Source organism: Mustela erminea, chromosome 15, assembly GCF_009829155.1.
Source record: "Mustela erminea isolate mMusErm1 chromosome 15, mMusErm1.Pri, whole genome shotgun sequence".
In the NCBI taxonomy this organism is placed as follows: Eukaryota; Metazoa; Chordata; class Mammalia; order Carnivora; family Mustelidae; genus Mustela; species Mustela erminea.
Window position 1 is genome coordinate 18,700,178 of NC_045628.1, and position 6,642 is coordinate 18,706,819.

Below are 6,642 nucleotides of genomic sequence, written 5' to 3' on the forward strand. Positions count from 1 at the left end.
TGTACAATATAGTGATTCAACACTGCTATAGATCACCCAGTTCTCATCACTTCATGTGCCCTCCTTAAGCCTCATCCCATATTTTACCTCTCCTCTCACCCATGTCGCCTCTGATAACCATCAATCTGTTCTCTCTATTTAAGAATCTGTTTCTTGGGGTGCCTGGGTGGCTCAGTGGGTTAAAGCCTCTGCTTTTGGCTCAGGTCAGGATCCCGGGGTTCTGGGATTGAGCCCCACATCCGGCTCTCTGCTCAGCAGGGAGCCTGCTTCCTCCTCTCTCTGCCTGCCTCTCTGCCTGCTTGTGATCTCTGTCTGTCATATAAATAAATAAAATCTTAAAAAAAAAAGAATCCCTTTCTTGGTTTTCTTGTTTCTCTCTCTCTTTTTCCTTTGCTTGTTTTGTTTCTTAAATACCACATAGAGTAAATCATATGGTATTTGTCTTTCTCTAACTGACTTATTTCACTTAGCATTATACTCTCTATCTCCATCCACGTCATTGCAAATGGCAAGATTTCATTCTTTTTGATTGCTGATTAATATTTCTCAGTAATATATTTCTCTCTCTATATATATATATATGAGTGTGTATATATATATATATACACACACACACACCACTTTCTTTATCCATTCATCTATCAGTGGACACTTGGGCTGTTTCCATAAGCTGGCTATTGTAAATAATGCTGCAATAAACACAGGGTTGCATGAGTCCTTTTGAACTACTGTTTCTGCATTTTGGGGGTAGTTCTATTTTTAACTCCTTGAGGAACCTCCATACTATTTTTCCTATTGACTACACCAGTAGGAAAGAATATACAATTGGGGAAAACAAAAACAAAAACAAAAACAGTCTCTTTAATAAATGGGGTTGGCAAAACTGGACAGCTACATGCAAAACAATGAAACTGGACCACTTTTTAATACCACAGACACACACACACACACACACACACACACACAAACACAGTTCAAAATGGATCAAAGACCTAAATATGAGGCCTGAAATCATAAAGATTTTTGAAGAGAGCACAGGCAGTGATCTCTCTGACATTGGCCCTAGCAATGTTTTTCTACATATGTCTCCTGAGGCAAGGGAAATAAAAGCAAAAATAAACCATTGGGACTATATCAAAAGAAAAAGCTTCTGCACAATGAAAGAAACAATCAATGAAACAAAAGACAACCTACAGAATGGGAGAAGATAGTTATAAATTATATATCTGATGAAAGATTAATATCCAAAATATATAACTAATGCAACTCACACCAAAAAAGGAACCCCAAAAAATCCAATTAAAAAATGGGCAGAAGACATGAATAGACATTTCTCCAAACAAGACATACAGATGGTCAACAGACACAAAAGACGCTCAACATCACTCATCATCAGAGAAATGCAAACCAAAACTACAATGAGATATTATCTCACGACTTATTAGAATGGCTAAAATCAACAGCACTTGTTGTTTCTTTGAAAAAGAATGCATATTCTACAGTTGTTGCTTTGCTGCATATTAGGTAAATTAGGTCAAGTGTGTTAAAAGTATTGTTAAAAAATTTTATAGGGGCATCTGGGTGGCTCAGTGCGTTAAAGCCTCTGCCTTTGGCTCAGGTTGTGATCCCAGGGTCCTGGGATCGAGCCCCACATTGGGCTCTCTACTCAGTGGGGAGTCTGCTTCCTCCTCTCTTGCTGCCTGCCTCTCTGCCTACTTGTGATCTCTGTCAGTCAAATAAATAAATAAAATCTTTAAAAAAATTCTTTTAGAACCTTAATGAGCTTCTTGTTCTTTTTTTTTCCATTGTTAAGTATTTAAAATTTCTCACTATAACATTTTAATTCTCTTTATAACTAAAAAATAAGCTCTTATTTTAAATATGGTAGGGAATTGAACTATTTAAACCACCCTGTAATAAGTGCATAAGGAAAAAATAATTCCTTTGGTAAAGTCAACTCTTCATTTTTATTTATGTTTTCCAAATCTGAAATAACTATTATGAATTTTTAAAAAGTGAAACATAGCTATTTTAAAGCAGGTATAAATTACAAGGATTCCTGGTACCCTATTCAAGAAAACTGAATCATATTTGAAGTAATATCACATACTTTGAAAACACAATTAGGGACTTTGATATTAATGAATGCATATTTATCTGAATTAATGTTCTGTACCTATAATCCTTTATGAGCTGGTTGTCAAAAAAGCTATCTCAACGGAGGGACCTGTCTTCCTATGGTTCTGAGAGGTAGTCCTTAATACTCAACATGCCCTTAAATGTTGCAATAATATGAACTCATGTTTTAACCAGAAGGTTAAACACAGTCTTAACCTTAACCCAGTCTTAAGGGTTCTCCAACTTCTAATTTCTTTATTCATTTTCCTTTGGTAGTTGTCTAAAGCCAGAACCCTGAAGGTTATTTTGCTCAGAAATGTTTAAGCCAGACTGTCGAAAACCTTTCCTACAGCTTTTGAAAAACCATTTCTCAAATGTATAGGAATTTTTATTTGTCAAAAATCTGCATGAATCTAAAATTAAACACAACAACAGCAATTCATGTTGAGAAGAATTTATAAAGAAGGAAACCATGGCAACAGAATCATTTATTTTTAACTGCACCAACCCTTATCTCTACCTTCACCCCAAAACTAAGCACACTTAAGCCATTGCTTTTTCCATGCTTCCTTATTCCCACTGTACTTCTGCAATAGTCAAAAATAGCAACAGGAATTGTCATATTTATATTACTAAGTACTGTGCAAGCCATGCTTCTTTTCTATTTACTCGCTCACATTATCCTGCAAATGGCCTTTGAGGAACTTCTGTGGTTGCCAAGGGGAAGCTCAGGTAATGCATCCTTTAGGGTCAATGCCATGTTAACTGGGACAGGTTCTCTAGTGGGAAGTTTGATTCTGATTTAATTCCTCAAGGATTCCACATCTGATCAGAAGTGAGCTGACCATACAGAGCAGGAACAAATGTAACTGCAGCATATTTCAACATAAGTTAAGCTTCACTTGGCTCCTCTCTGTGCACAGGATCCAGAAAGCTCTGTTTCTGCTGTGCTACTAGATCACTGCCTGATCCTACATCATCATGCCAGAAGAACTCACACGAGTGTGCTTTTTGGAAGCAAAGGATTATAAACTTCCGGCAAAGACAGTTTGGTTAAAATGTTCTAAAAGTACTCAACTGTAATTTTTACATGGTTGATAACACTAAAAACCAAAAGTACATTTTCCTATGAATATTTTCAAATAGAATTCACTTTCAAGACCAGTATTTACTTGAAAATCTAATAGCCTTTTCTGATAAATATCAACCAATAGGATAGGGTATTTGAAATGTGTTTTCCCTGATTCCTCTGTCTATTTTGATTTCTGTTAGCTCAGTTAGGGTGAAGAACTTAGGATGTGGAAAATAAAGGTCCATTCCTCACTAGTTTAGATCAGCTCTTCATCCCAAAAGAGCCCTAAGTGAAACGAAAACTTCAGTTTTGAAGATCAAGAGTAACAGAAAAAGGCACAAGAATATATTAAAAGGCACGAAGGGCATTAACCCAGTAAGTCAATTGAATCACATGGAAAATTGATCTTATATTTTCTGAAATAAATGGGAAATCTGATAATTAAAAGGGCTCTCTGGCTTGCTTATCTGTTAGCCACACTCAGAGTTAAGTAAGAGACTGCAGAAGGCTCAGTCTTAGACCGGTTACATCAAGAGAAGAGCAGAGGCATTAGTTCCCTATTGCCCCATTCTAACTTCTTCCTTATATATATAAGGAAGTTTCTGTGGCCTGTTTCCCAGAATTCCCCCCATTAGGTTGGTCTGTAGGCCAATTTGACTAACCTTGTTTCACTGAAGGTTTTCTGGGATATGAGCCAATAGACTACCTGGTATATTTGCACAAAGCTTTGGCAAATTTTCACATAGATGCTTACAAGAATGAATATTTAACAATGGCAGTAAGTGTCTGGGTTTCTCTGAAGAAAAGGAAAACAAGAAAAACACTGTGTAGATTATTTCTCTGAAACCAGACAAAGCCAAATGTATATTGGTTTTCAGCTTCAGTACAGAGAAACAAAATTTCTCTCTCTCTGGAAGAATGATGGGGAGAAAAGGAGGAATATCGTGCAGTTTCTTTATTTCCACAGCTGCAGTTACTTTATTTTCTGTGATTGCTTCTTTGTTTCCAACATTTCCCATTTTTGGTAGCAGCTCTGAGGATTTATTCAGCAAATATTTATTTTGTACTCTGGAGTCTGAGTTGCGGCCCATGATAAATGGTTAAATGTAGAAATCAGGCTACAGAAGCACAAAACCACAAGGGGATCCAGGTGTAAATAAGGTCTTGACTAGCCCTCTCTCACCATCCGTGGGAGACACACGAAAAGGAAGGTGCTTATTCGGCAAGAAGAAAAGTAGTAAGAGCACAAAAGCAAAGAAGAAGGACAGAGATTTTCTTTTCCTACATTTTGTGGAATACTGCTAAATGACCATCCTTGAAACAAAACAACTTGGGACACTGTGTTTCAATGAACAGATAAGAAGAAAGAAACTGTCTATCCTTTCTGAGTCTACCGTTAGCTTTGCAATAGTCAAGTTTTAGCAACTGGAATATCTTTGCTTTGAAACACTTGCTAAGAAGTAGCTAAATCGAACAATTTTTATTCTTTGGATACAACACTGGAAGTTTATTAAACATATTAAGTAGGTAAGCAAGTGGCAGGGGAGATTTTGAAATATGTGAATGAACGGTTTATGGGCACCTGGGTTGTGCCTGTTCTTGGGAGAAAGTATTTAAATTCTTTTACACATTGGCAAAACACTGTTAGAAAAAGAGTGCTGATGTTCACACAAGGAAAATTGAAGACTTGTACTCCAATATTTTGTTTGCAGCCAACCTCTTTTTAAGTGGCTGTATCCCAGAATCTGATGAATGATAGGGCAGCAATAATAAACACATGAGGCAAAGAAGGCAAACGGAAAAGCACAGGAGAAAACAACTGGATTAAGCCAGAGCAGGGGTGGGAATGCAAAATGTGTGACTCTTATGAGACGCTGTCCCCTTAGGAGAGGGCCACTGACCTGTCGCCAAGCTTTTGGGCCACCATTCTAAATGGGAAACAAGACATCACATGATTCATATTGTCCATGAGCTGAATCCAGTGAGGTCACTCAGAAAAGACATACTTATTCCTGGTACTCAGATTTGAGAGAAATTCTCCCTCGCTGGGGTCCTCATAAAAAAGCCAGTGAGTCATCTGCTGAAGTTCCTGGAGAGTGTCCTCACAGGGAGCAGGGGCATTTCAGGGAGGGGGTGCCTCCTCTCAGGCCCCTGGGGTCTGGCATCTACTCACTACTCAGTAAATGAAGTCACTTAACCTCTCAGTGACTGAGATGCTTCAACTGGAAAGCAAGGGAAATTAATGACTTCTTGGGCTCCATCCAGCAGCATAAAACTCTGCTTCTCGGATTCTAGTCATTATAGCAGGTCCTTAAAAAGTTCTGCTTGCTACATTTTTCTTCCTGGAATAGCTTTAAGACTACACCTATGTGTTTGTGTGTCTGTATTCAAACTTTTTATTCATTGGTCTACCGTAGTAGGCAAGGTCTAGGAAGGAAAGAGAATCCACACCAGTCATTTGAAGAGAGGATACTTAATGCAAAGAATTATTAACTGGTTATGAGGTGAGTAGCCAGCCATTAAGAGGGGACAAAAGAGAATTCAAAGACAAACCTCGGGCTGAGAAACTGTACCTGTGGAAGGAACACACTTGGAGTGGGTCATTCTCTGCAATGCTGAGATTTAGACTTCATTGGAGAGAGTGTAGCTGGACCCACTGGCTGGCAGAGAAGGTCACTATACTGTATAGGCCAACTCCTGTCACAGCCAGTAGGCAAGGGATGGCATGTAGGAAATTCGAGCAGACTAGCATTCAGAAAACCTTCCACTCGTGTCCAGCACAAGCGGTGGAGGATGTGTGGTCTGTCCCCCATCTCCCTTCCCATCACCTTTGGTGTCTAAGCTCTAGGAGCAAGAAGAGAGGAAGCAACCAAATCAAAAGAAGTCTCTTCCTCTGGTACTGTCTCTCCCTGGACACCCTCAAATGACAAAGCTTAACATGGAGCCAGCAGGTAAAGGAGAAATCTGCACTGATTCCAACTCCAGTATCACAAAGCAGGGCAATAAAGGGTGAATTTAAAGAATGGAGGCAAGAAATTGATCATTGGCATAGCGACCTTTGCCTAAATCATTAAATCCTTAAATGTATGAAGTGCCTATACACATGTTCATTGTGCCTTTTATGCTACAGTGCATAAAGTGATATTACAGTGCTCCAAGTACTGGGATAAGAAATGGTGGCAGCGGAATCTAGGACATTAGTAATTTCTCCAGCAGTCCCATGGATAGCTGACAAGGGAAGTTTGTCAAGTAAGCATGCCGGATTGCTATAATAACTTTCTAATATTCATGGCATACAAGTTTGTGATTTAGAGCATCATCAGGACAACAGTCAGTAAGCCAATAATCATCTGAAAAGGAAGGGCATATTTTGGGTAAATGCTAATTCATTTATTCAATCAGTCAACAGAAATTTGACAAATATTTATTATATGTTAGATGCTCAGGATACA